Source organism: Notothenia coriiceps, unplaced genomic scaffold (assembly GCF_000735185.1).
Source record: "Notothenia coriiceps isolate Sejong01 unplaced genomic scaffold, NC01 NC01_scaffold00016825, whole genome shotgun sequence".
NCBI lineage: Eukaryota > Metazoa > Chordata > Actinopteri > Perciformes > Nototheniidae > Notothenia > Notothenia coriiceps.
Genome location: NW_011349526.1, coordinates 260,185 through 273,711, shown reverse-complemented (window position 1 = coordinate 273,711; position 13,527 = coordinate 260,185). Strand labels below are relative to the sequence as shown.

Here is a 13,527-nt window from a genome sequence, read left to right as displayed (position 1 = left end):
CGACGGCAGTCCTAGGTACACCTTTCTCAGTAACCCGGACCAGTCCTTGTTTATGTGGTAGGAAGTCTCGTGGTAGGGCGACAGAAACGGTTCGTCGGTGAGTTCCTGTTGGATGAAGGGAACTGTTCTACCATTGTCAAACGACACGAGAAACACTTACAGACGGGTAGACACCATGGGTGTCTTATCTATCTATGATAAACATTCAGCGAAAACTTACTTTCGGCAGTCGATTTACTTTGTTTTACGAATAACACATAAGGGAAAGAAGATACATACAACCCCTAGAAGAGAGGATAATAGAAATGTTAATTATGTACATTTTACAGGTCAAAAATTTGGATTATTTTGTTAGTGAAAAAGCGGTTCATAAAACAAGGAACTCCAAAAATATTTATGAGGGATGAATAGTATGATGTTACGGTAGACGTTTCATAATCTTATGTCAATAAATAACGTGTTAGATGTCACATACTTATACATTCGAAAATTACCCCATTGTGTTTTAGACTGGTACTTCTGTTTCTTTTTCTGGTCACTAGGACTGTTCTTCTCGAATAAATAACAGTCGAAGAATTACGGAGTCTACACAAACAGTCTCCAACGTCACCTCCTCTTCGCACCTGTGTCATTTGGTAACCAGTTGGTTCAGTCGTACTCTTCGAACCAATGCATATGTTGTGAGACATCGATAGGGACAAGATTACTTCAAATGGTGGAAACTTACACGTTGTAGTTTTTATCCGCGGTAGTTTGGTACTACGCGACAAATTTTTCAATAAACTCCACAGGTGTGTTGTTTCAGTGCTTGTAATGGAGAGCCGCTGTGCGTAAACACGGACGTGAAACTATGTATATCGACACTAAGTCGAAATCCGAGTAGTGTGGGAGGGAAGTCCCTGCCAGCTCAGTCTTGCGCTACAGAAACCACGTAAGGCATCTGACGCCCAGAATCGCGACGACTTTCCTGTGAATAAAAGATTTTACGGTCCCGAGTACCGTTCGTGTCCAGTGACTGTGGGTAGACCCCTACGTTGGTTAGGTAGACCGTCGAGACCCAACTCCTACTCGGGACTACGACGATTGTAACTACAGAAGTACCACTAGAACGTATCGGTGGTCCATTCTGAAAAACCGAGCACAGGAGCAAAACATTTGGGGTAGACTCCCTTTTCTTGTACAAATAAAACCTTTTTTTGGAGTAGTGAAATTTTTCAGGGATTTTTACAATACACAAATAAACTACAATTAATAGAAAACAAATGAGACGTGAGACTATTAATAGATCAATGAGTTAATAACATAAGATAAGTACTTACTTCATTTCACCCTTTCACACTACTTACTCAGATCGCAGAAACTGTACTGGATTTAGACCAGTATGAGGATAGTATGGAACCAGGAAGTAACCTTTCTGACTGTACGTCGCTTCTTATCGATAACTTCAAATTCTAAGAATTATGTAAATCATCTACAACAATCCTTAATCTCTCGTAACACAATGCGAGATAACCACGGATTCGTCCGGTACATGATAAAGAATGTCACGACAGGAGCACACATCAACATAGTCCAAAGGAGTTTCTTAAAATTGTACAGAGAATTGAGTCACGTTCGTTTAGGTCATGTCAAGAACGACGATACATAGAGTGGTCTTTCGCACTCAGTCCTGACGAACTGTCTGAGGTAACGCACCAACAGTCAGAGTACAATCCAGTGCAGATAGACAACGTCAAACCTACCGAAGTCGACAAAGGCAGTCACAATCGTGAAACCCAATAACAGACCAGAAAGGACACAAAAGGGAACAGAACATCAAAGGCACCACACAGAGTATAACAGACTAATACTTAGTAGGTGACCCGTCGACACAGAGTACCGACTTTGACACAGAATATCCAACACACTAAATCAGAACATACAATAGCTTCTACACTCTGTAGAGTAGCATGACCAGTGGTAGAAAATCATATTCTGGCATGAGCCATTGACGCCACTCACAAGACTAAACAGTACCCATATTTTAGAAACTAATTATATCGCGTACTTTATACGGTCCGCAGATAATAAGTCAAATATAACGTAGCCACTTACGAACAAAGTGTTTGAAATCCACCTGTCAACGTTCTTTAGCTAGTTCTTTGTACCCGGGTCGTATAGGCAAGCTCAGACATAATAATCACGTGTGAGATGGAACGTGATTGCATTTGGGGGACGAGGCTATCAACCGTCTCTCGTGGTCAAGTCGTAGCCCCACAAAATACACGTTCCGCACGTCTTAAACCCGATAAAATACTTGAGCATAGCCACTTCAAGAATGAGACAGACCGAGAGATCTAAGAGAGAGAAGACACTAAGAGAGAGACGAGAGTGTCACGATCGATGCGTGATGTTAGTGGACAGAGATGCCGAGCCAGCAAAGCAGACGTCAGTAATGATAGGTACAGATAGAACTGGTCGAAGGAAGAGGACAACGTACTCAGTGAAAGCATGAGACAAGATCCGCGAATACCTCCAGGTCAGTTATGAGACGGTAAGTCGCGCAAGACGATACTTCTACTCAGCGTTCTGTGCTTCGATCTTCCGAGTTTCGTGGTCTCGGACCATTGCCCGGGTCTTGGTTCCAGATCGAAATTACCGAGGCATCTAGGTCACGGCGTTATGTCGAACGAAGTAGGAGGTAGATGGACCGAATGAGTCGGTCTCATGAGGCCCGAAGGCGAAGCATGGTGTCATCACTCTCAAGGCTAGGTCTTGGCCGCTCAGAATGTCTTGCTACAGAGGCCAAGAAGGTCTACTAGTCTGGAAATGTCGTGTCCACAGACCGGGTCTCCTGCCTAGAACGTCCGTAGCAGCGAGACAAAATCTGAACGGCAAGGACACTGCACAGAGCTATGCCCGACGACCATCTTGTCGGACTCAGTAGCCGGCTGCAGTGAGACGTCTCAGAGACACCTGTCATACCCACTGAGTCGATTAGCAGGACAAAGATAGGCAGTCTCGTCGGGGGTACATAACAGTCTATGGCCGCTGAGGTTCGTGGACAGGACGATAACTGACAGCAGGAAGAAAGTCGAGGTGCACTGTACTCATCTACTGGCGACACTGTCTCGCACAGAACAGCAGTATGTAGCTGATGTTCGTGCAGAGACAACCGAACAGGCAGCTTCTAACTCGACGCAAGACTATACTGCTTGCTCAGTGACTTTGTCACAACTACCTCCAGGGTCGTCTGACGACACGCACAGACAGTTGCTGGTACAGCACTCGTCAACCTACAGGGCGTCTGACGAATGACGGCCTCAAACTGTTGTCGGTTTCTACTGTACTTCCGCCAACTCTAGGGCTGTCTGACAGAGAAATTGACGGCGCCTCTAGGAAGACGACTTGGGGTACACCTCTACTGGAGCTCTCTCTCCAACCTCTCCTGGCGTCTCACTAGAAGACAGCCCAGGACGGTTCGGTAAACGACACAACGGCAATCTACTATGTGTACGTCTAAATGAGAGAACTTACTCCTTTCCCACTCCGGGACGGGTGAGGTCCAGCAACACTCACCGTCCAACCTCCACTGCGTCTGTATGAGATACTGTCGATTCACATGACGGTTGGCCTTAGATACAAGATAACGACAACCTTGCCAGGTGGATATAAACGTTGAAGGCGGTAAAGTATGCGCGTATTTAAGTACATTTTGGCACGGCAACCACCAGAGCGTATGAGTTCATAGAAGGCCCCCAGGACGTATAGTGTCCTACAGGAACCAGGGCCAAAAAAACCTCCAGATATTTGACGACTTCGATGCTACCTTCCACAGAACTGTAGAAGCGGTACATGTCCAGCGCAACTTGGCTGCTGGACAAAGTCACTGTACTCTGGTAGACGGACTCTACTAAAGTTTCATATAATATGGTTTTGACCTTCTACACTTGTCTTGAGGTGGTTTCTGACGACTGGTCCGTTTCGAGGCCTCGTGCACAATAGGACAGCAGTAAGTGTCGGTATGGAGCCTAGACGGATGTGCGGTCTTCAGACGATGCTTGACCTAAGACGGAGGTACTTGGTTGAATGGCGGCCCGACATAGTGTCGCTGAGCCATAAGAGCTAAAACTTGACACGGGACGATGTCGCGGCTAGCGCCACGGTTTCAGAGGAAAAAACTTGCGACGTTAGAGCGTGGGCCCGTGCAGGCATGCTTATATTTACCGAATACACTAAGTTATTTTCCCGCATAACACGTGTGTACTAATAAGTAGGATTTTGTAGTATATTACTTACTACCACTTCTTAGTGAAAGAGTAGCCTCTACAGCTACCGATGAGAGTGACTAAAATTTACGACTAAACAATTGTCATTATATATAGTCAAATATAAGATTCGTCGTTCATTTAGTCTTATGTAAGCGCGAAAGGTACGTGCAATGCAGTGCTTAACTACCGTTGCATGTTTATTAACTCTTGAGTCTATAAACCTACTACCCCGTTCAATAATTGTCACTAATTGACCATTCTAAAAGTCCGCCCGTGGAAAAAATTATCACCTACGCTAACAACATAAGGTTTGTTATTGTACAAGAAAAGGACAGTCCACCCCAAATGTTCGGCTCGCTGCGTCGAACGGCCTTTTCAAGTAATGGACCACCGATACGTTCTGAGTGGTACTTCTGTAGTTTACAATGTCGTAGTCCCCGAGTAGGGTTGGTCTCGGGACGGTACTAAAAAAAAAGGGTACCTAACCACGGTAGGGGTCTACCAAACGAGCCCTGTCGACTGGAGCACCGATACGTACTCTATGCGGACCGTTCCTCGGACCTGATAGATGAAAGTGTCAGGTAATGTAGTGACATAAAATCTTTAATTCACCGAGAGAACAAGATACCGCGGATTTCTGGCGGTCAGACTGACACTTACGTGGTGTTCATGAGCCCAAGACAGGGACGGCAGGGCTCCCTCCACGACTACTCGGATTTCGGAGAGACTTAGTGGCGTGGATGATACATAGTATTCACGTAGGTTGTTGTACGCCACAGCTGCCCCACCCACATCAAGACACTGAAAAACAACACCAACCTGTGGAGTATGAAAAATTTGTCCGCGGTAGCTACCAAACTACCGCGTAAAAAAACTACAACGTGTAAGTTTCCACCATTTGAAAGTAATCTTGTCCCTATGAATGTCTCAACAACTGTGACATTTGTACCCAAATGACACGGTGACGGAGAGTGTAGGAGGAGTGGTATCGTTGGAGACTGTTCTTTGTAGACTATCCCTGTAATTCTTCGACATGTTATTTATTCGGAGGAAGAACAGCTCTCGTGACCAGAAATAGAGATCACGAGTACCAGTCTGAAAAACGATAATGGGTAATTCGAATGTATGAATGGATAGATTGTGACAGATCTAACACAGCGTATAATTATTGAACTATGAGTGATGTTATGAACGTCTACGTAGGCATCATATTTCATCCCATATAATTTTTTTTGTGAGGTTCCTATGTGATCTGAACTTTTTCACTACAAATAGTCAGACCTTATGTACCTGTCAGAGAATTAGACATAATTAACATTTCTATTATACTCTCTTGCTAGGGCGTCTTGTCTTCAGTATCTTTTTCCACTATCTGTTATTCGTAAAATACAATAGTAAAATCGAGCCTGCGAAAGTAGTTTTCGCTCAGAATCTGTTGTATCTAATAAGCCATATGATAAGACAGCCCATGTGTGCGATACCTCTGGGCTACGCGGTGTATATGATTTGTTCTCGTGTCTGATTCTGCAATGGTAGACAGTTCCCTCACCAACAGTCAACTCACGCGACGAACCGTTTCCTGTTCGCCCTAACACAGAGACACTATACCGCTACCCATTGCCACATAAACAAGGACTGTCTCCGGAGTTACTGAGAAAGGTCGTAAGCTAGGACTGTACCCAGTCTGCAAGCGATCGGGGAACACCGTACAGGTTGCAATGTCACCTAACGCCCAACGTATTCGAACCGGAAACCACTTTACGACCATAAAAGTTGACACGTATTATCTGCGACATGGTAGTGCGACATATAACCACGTAACTCCCGGCACGATCGTCTGAATATAATCTTTCGCAGAGGCAACTATTAAAGAGTTCTATACTCGTCAAAAGACATTACATGAACAGCGAACACGCAGGGAGGGTCGGGAAATGTGTTTCCTACATTGTGGGCAGACACAATTTCTTTAATCTATAAAATGGCACGAACATTATCCTCATACAAACACGTCAACGGGAATTTTAGAAACCAGAAGAGATGTTTTTTAAAGTTTCTGTCCAGTTTTTATCTTATCACCGTTCTCACGATCGACGATTTTAATAGGGACTTTTGTACCGTCTGATTGGACTTAAACTAGAAACTCCGAGGTTATAGTTATATTACATTCACAGAGCAAACCTAGGCAAGATGTACTGTAGCTCTTTTGCGATCTAACGAAACTTGTAAGCGTGTTGTGACGGAGAAAGCTGTAATACTACTTTTGTCATATTCTGTGTTGGTTAGATACATTTCCCATTCAATTCGGAGTAGAAGTTAATCACAATTATTTTTCGATACTTTCCCTCAGTGTGCGAGGAGCGGTCGAAAATGTCTTGGGACTACTTCGGTTTTAGTTGGTAGTTAATCAGTCTCCGGAAACCTATCCCGGACAATTCGAAGGGAGCGGATGCGTCAGAGTAGTAAAAGGAAACATTCCGAAGAAGTAACTTTCTGTCGTGTAATTAAAACAGTGAATTCATGAATGTGGAAGTCGAGAATTAGCAACGGTGAGTGGAGACCAATACAGCGTTACGAAAGAATCGTGAGCGATTCGTATCCGTCCACGTAAACCTGCGTACCCAGGTTCTATGGAGCCATGGTACTTATACTGTGATTTGTCATTGCCGTTTGCTGGCAAAAGCAGGAGCACCCCGCCCTGGAATTAGAAGAGAGAAAGAAGCTCGGCCAGAATACGATATTCGCGAGATATCCATCCGTCGGTCACTCGACTCAGAACATCGACAAAGGGGAAGATCTCAGGCCTCTTTCCACAGAAATTACACAACGTAGCGATAAGTCATACGGTCCCTCTCTCCCACTCCTATCTCCCTTCATCTCCCTTCCCGACTGTCGGGCCTCCCCGAGTACGTCACACTCCCTTATGACCGCCCAGTGAACAGGAACAACACGGAGCGAACGTCATGGATAAACCGAAATCAGTCGGTCGGGAATTTACGAGATCACCACCGAGTCGCGCGATCGATAAAACTGTATACTTGAAATTCTCACTAACTTCTCAATTGGTCTAGCATATAAGCGGTCAACATATCACTCAATACAATCAAATTTAATAAAGTGAGAAACTCTACTCGTTAGTGGCAATTAGAACAAGACCGCCTGATATTCCGCTGGACTTATATTCGGCGTCGTCGAATTCAACTTACTACACATGTATATTTCGGCGTGACCTTGATATTCGCGGTCCACAAAATTACAAATTAATGGTATACATTCCCAAGCACGTGCTCCCCTAACAGTACCCTTTCTCTACCGACAAATCCTTTCGAGGCCGTAAATGAATTGTAAAAGTTGTTATCTGTTTCACAGCAACAGTATAAAACGGTTTGCATAAGTTCACAATGGTAAAAACACGTTATCATCGATGTTTGTACATGACATGACACATTTGACATGACATAGTGTATCGCAAGTCTGTGCGTTGAAAAGTTGAAAGTTTTGGAATTATGCCACGCGACGAGGGTCGCGTGCATGGAGCCGTCACTAGAATGTCGTCATCAATGCCCTGTTTTTGACAGGAGAGAGAGCAAATTGAGAGACGAGACAGAACGAGTAGCCACAGAACAGAGAGCATCGGTGAGAGCCAAGTGAAAAAATGAAAACGCGCCATGTCACGGATGACACAGGTAATAACGCAAACAAAGTCCGGAGGTCGAAAGACGACCCTGCAAGAGAGCTGGCGACATCTATCTTGTCGAACGACGCCACCACGACCGTCGGCGCCGTGACACACGTCTCACGCGAGCGATACAGCTTCAACGTTATGTGTCTCGCGCAGGGACCGGACCATGATTGAAATATGGGGAGCTATCCTTTCATGTTCTTGAGACTCCTACAACCCTCAGGCCAGGGAACATTCACTCTGGCGAATCTTACAACTATCTTTAGGAAAACGATCTAATTACCCGACGCCTGCGTGGCAATAAGATCAGAATAGGTAGTTAGTAATCTAAGAGCGCGCAGCGATCGACAAGCCTTTATTTCAACCCTATTATGTGGACGACTACGTGCGGTAACTCACATGAGATCATCAGGACTTACACTACATGCGCGACACACACACCGCAGAACACACTCACACACGCACACGTGATACAGAGGACGGATCACTATGCCGGTCTATGTCGTTACAAGTGAGATCGGACACTGGTGACGATGTAGTCGTTGCGCTCGCTACGAGTGATATCGACTATATGTCCTAGCGCGAGAGCGCTTACTTTCGAGCACATAACAACACGATCTACGCTACCTTCCTATTACTAACCGGTGAGGAGAGATTGATTCTAATCTCAATCTAGACACACCATTATCTCCTGTCTCCTCTCTCGATCCCACCGTGAGTTGTAGTCGCACGTCTCGCCGGTTTGTCTCGACATGGGAAATCATTAACTCATCGGATCTCGTGGAATCCCCACACTGTTTACACAAATGTCTCTTTCCTTCTGGTGAGTGGTAACGGGTATGCGGTTGTACAGATGGCGGGTAGTGGGTGTCGGGAGGTGTGCTGTCGGTTGAACTGGTGTGGGCGCGTGAGTGGAGCGGCTAAGTGTGATAAGTGATAGACACGTGAGACTGGTGCTTCTCGTCTGTATATATCTTGGATTTAGAGGTAATCACAGCGTTCCAACATTCTATCCATTATCCAACTAGGGAACCCAATACTTTGGATACGAGAGAGTTATTACTATCCGGATGATAGAGAGAGCGACGTTCATTATAGTAAGCGACACTTTGGTGAACCAGTTAACGCTTTACCGACCACAGAAAACACTATTTGCGATAAGGCGTCCGTCTTTATCCAGTATTGGGGTCCCGGAGAGCTAAGTCCTTCTGACCGGAGAGACTTGTGGGACAGTACAGTGTGTGTACAGACAATACAGAGGGCCGACCGGACCGTGGTGTGTGTTCTGTATGTGTTGTGTGTGTGTGTGTGTAGGTGTGGTTGGTGTGTGTGTGTGTGTGTGTGTGTGTGTGTGTGTGTGTGTGTGTGTGTGGTGTGTGTGTGTGTGTGTGTGTGTGTGTGTGGTGTGTGTTGTGTGTGTGTGTGTGTGTGGGTGTGTGGTGTGTGTGTGTGTGTGTGTGTGTGTGGTGTGTGTGTGTGTGTGTGCGTATGTGTGTGGTGTGTAGCGTATGTGATACGTGTGTTTTGTGTAATACATATTTAATGAGGATCCTCTAAAACAAGAACCGAAAACAAAGCAGTTCAACGGTCTGGTGACCTTCAGTTGTGAACCTGGAAACGTATTCGATGTGTTGTTGATACATTAGAGCACAATAGACTACACAGGACCCCTTGCATTGTCTGTTAATTGGTAAACGTATGAAAAACTGTGGGCATATGCCAGGCCGAGAGACGGACTCGCTCTGGCAGTGGGACTTTAGTGTCTGTTGGTGGTGTGTGCGTGCGTCGCGGCCACAGCAAATAGTGGTAGTTGTGTGTGTGTGTTGTGTGGTGTGCGTGTGTGTGTGTGTGTGGTGGTGAGTGTGTTAGTGTTGTGTAGTGTCGGTGTGTGTGTGTGTGTGTGTGTGTGGTGTGTGTGTGTAGTGCAGATAGATTAGTCTCTTCTTGTCGTAAAGACTTTTGTACAATTTAATCCAAGTATACTATAAAAGCAAGCGGCGTAACAAAAAAAACCGAAACAAGAGATATGAGACTACAAGAAGTCCCACGTCGAGAGGGTGGCTCACGTATAAAAGGGTTTAGGGGTTATCCCGGAGGATTTCCTGGACTCCCTTGACGCGCTCACCGGAAAGCGGAAGAGGAGACGACGTACACACGTCTATAACACTACTGGAACAGAAAGTCAAGGTTCTGGTAACAAGTCTTTCTATCCAGGAGGTATCTGAGACGATCATTTGGAGCACAGAGAATATTATATAGTCCTTCTTACACGGATAGTTTTTGAGAGTTACTATAAACACAAGAGGATCTCAATATAAGATCAGACTAAACGTTCAACCGACCACTCGGGAAAAAGAAAACAGCTAAATTTTACTGTATGAACACCCAAGTCTTCTCACGCGCCAAAGGACGAGGAAAAAGAGAGCAGACATGGTAGCCAGTAAAATATAAAACAAGGAAGGAAACCAAGGGAGCTGGATTCAAGTTCCAGTGGATGCGTTGCTGCTTGCCTTTGGTGAATGCTGGTATTTTCAACTGTGCATTATACAGTCCCACAGTGTCTTTCACATTGAAGCCTCTATCAGCAAGAACAACATCTCCTGGTGATAATTTCTCAAGATATGAGCAGTTTTCTGTAATGTACTTGTCGCTTGAGCCCCCTCCCCAGCCCTTTGACACAAAGGATGTAACACCCTGTGGTGTTATAGAAATTAGATATTTTACAGTGTTGTGGTGCTTGTAATAGGAGTATGTTTGTGCACGTGCCCTTAAATTCTTTGGCTTCTCTACAAAAATTTCAAAACAGTCAATGATGGAAGTGCAGTTGCTAAAATTATCCCTGAAACACATGGGCAGACTAACCTGAATTTGATCTTTTGAGGGCCAAAATATAAGTGGTGACAGTCTGGTGACATACATGACATCTAAAGTATTGTTGAACATTCTGACAACACTGCTCTTAGACATATGAAAAAGATAAACAAAAATATATAAAGGTAAGTTAAGCCTCATTCTCATCAGTGTTAATAAAAAGCTATGAAAGGGAGTCAGTCTTGGACCACAAACCCAGACAGGAAGCCAAAAACAATCATCATTTTAGCATTGCTTGGTAGGCCTGTTAGTTCCTGTACCATCTCATCATTTCCTTTGAAGGCTTCTTCCTTGAAAGACAGCACATTAACTTTGTCCTTAAGACAATTAACCTCAGCTCTTAATCGTGCACACTCGTTTGTCAATGCCTTGACTGTAGCTCGGCAGGTAGCATTTGAGCATGGTTCCACAATACCTGAGCTAAGAATGGCTTGAGAGTAACTGTGGTCATCTTTCACACATTCTACCTGTTCAACTAAGGTGATGTCAAGCCCAGTGGCATCACTGGTGCTGGAAGGTGCCACAGTCTCATGGTCACTATCAGAAACCAAAGTCTCAGTCCGTTTCCTTTTCACCTGCTGAGTATGCTCAAATCTGCTGGTGGCATAGATGCTTCTCTGCCGCTGTCCAGCTGACGTGTGCGCAAACAGGCTGGGGATGTAGTCAGGACTCATGGGGTTGTCATTTTTTCTTCCTAAGCAGACAGAGGCAAACATGGTAGAATATTAATGTGTGTATAAGGCCTCCTAATAAGATAATGACAAGTATTACGATCCAACTTAGGTAAAAGTAGCAATAATACATGTAATATAAATACACAAGTAATTTAAGGCATGCATTCAATAATATTGAGAACGGCAATTTCTTTCTCAGTTTTCTGCCAGAAATGTGTCTTTTATTCAAATGCAGTCGGTTTCAAGCGTAAAGGAACACAGAGCAAAACTAATGCAGTCCTTTCAAAACTGGGAATATTGAGTGCTATGTTACCATTACACTGCTAACGGTAATTATTATTCGGCAACTGAATTATCTATGTTGAAGTATTTAGAAAACGTATTTCTGACAAAAGAAGCTAAAAGATAACAATAAGTGAAGAGCTTACCGGAAACGAAGTGTTGACTACACAATCTGGAGTTATGTCGGCTGCCAGTGATCCCTTCTGATGGCAGCCAGCCATTTATTACGACGGTCTAAGTCTTTGGGGATCGATACAAACTGTAGTCCGGGGTTCCTCTGGCGACTATTGTCACAGCCCACAGCACAACAAATCCCAGGCATATCCACAAACTTTGTTATTCACGATGTGTCTTTCTCTGTTGCTTCCTCCGTGTTCTCTGTTGTTGTAATGACTTGCTGTGACCGGACACCAAAATGGCGGCGCTAGAATACAGTGACGTCACGTGGTACCCATGAATATATAGGCCTGTCGCGATAATCAATAAATTGACTTATCGTACGATAAATAAAAATGGACTCGATAACTTTTCTGAGCTCGATAAATTGCACTCTATATGTGTGTTTGTTTACATAAGGATGTGACCAGAATTTTAGCCCGGCGCGCTGTGAGGGCTCACACACAGCCAACTCAGGAAACTCTGCGTGCAAGAGTGTAGCAGCCAAATTAATAATATAGAGACAAGAACGAGACAACGTGTGACTTACTCGAGGGGAATTTGAAGTTAAATGGAATTGGTTGCCAAACCTAATACCACATCTCCGGTGTGGGAATATTTTGGATTTAAGCCAAATCAACGTGGCGAACCTACGGACTTGAATGAGCCGGGCGGTGTGTCGCATTTGTTTAAAAAAGGTAGCAACAAAAGCTAGCAATACGACCAACCTTAAACTGCACCTGAAACACAACCTACCCATTCCGTTTTCCCAGCTGGGAGCAAACTCGGCAGCTGGCGATGGAGAGCCCCCACCTTCCCGACAGTTTACAATCAAAGATGCATTTGCCCGACAATGCAAACATGTTGGTGTTCCTTGCTCGAAATCTTTGAAATACAGATTTGGATATGGCCTGTTGAGGCATCTGGGTCTTTGTAAGTAACATGTAATGTTTGTATGGACAGTGGACTGTACACTTGACTGTTGTTTTAAGGAGGGTTTTTTTTGCTTGTGAGACAATGTGTGCTCATGTAGATATGAGAGAGAGCTTTGTTTTCCAGCCTGAGTCTATTTAATTGATTGTTTTGGTTGTGTGTCATTTAATTAATTTTGTTATAATTGAATTTGTTTTATTTATTGTATATCATTTATATATTTGAATATTATTTCACATTTCATATGCAATGTTGGATGTTCAATAAAAATTTATGTTTGTGGTCTAAAATGGTCTTACAACGNNAGCATTTTGTTCAATATCTGGCATTAAAATGTATTGAGCTCTGATTGCTGTTTGTGCTGGTTTGGAAAATTGTTGGGAATGTGATGGAAGCGGTTAGGTTTGAGGTCAGAGAGAGGAAAGTAGGTCCTTACTCACTAGAATGTGTGTGTGTGTGTGGTGTGTCATGGGATTTATAAATGCTGCAAAATGAAGTCCTTTAATGGTGCACCATTCCCTGTGGCGCAAAAAACGTTTTAATGGCGCTTTATGATTAAAATCTGATTATGGCAAACTAAGAGAAAGGGATTATTCTCATTAAGATTATTTCAGCAGATTCTTGATGGACTGCTCCATCGATATTCCTGTGTTGGTGTGATTTCTCACCGTGTGTATTGTCC

At 44.1% G+C, this 13,527-nt stretch overlaps 1 protein-coding gene and 1 long non-coding RNA gene across 5 annotated transcripts in view; both read right to left on the bottom strand.

Moving 5' to 3' along the window:
- uacab (uveal autoantigen with coiled-coil domains and ankyrin repeats b) overlaps positions 1 to 13,527 on the bottom strand; it is a 57,542-nt gene that overhangs the window by 38,139 nt on the left and 5,876 nt on the right. The window contains exon 1 of one of the 4 annotated variants that reach the window (XM_010776284.1): positions 1,082 to 1,085. The exons of the other annotated variants lie outside the window; for them this stretch is intronic. The gene's annotated coding sequence lies outside the window, so the exon portion shown is untranslated. Of the gene's footprint in view, positions 1 to 1,081; positions 1,086 to 13,527 lie in introns of those variants that run through there. 4 annotated transcript variants of the gene reach the window in all.
- Positions 10,712 to 12,209, bottom strand: LOC104949851 (uncharacterized). Its single transcript, XR_798849.1, has 2 exons — positions 11,903 to 12,209; positions 10,712 to 11,494 (listed from the first exon to the last, which is right to left on the bottom strand). It is a non-coding gene; the product is annotated as an uncharacterized lncRNA (long non-coding RNA).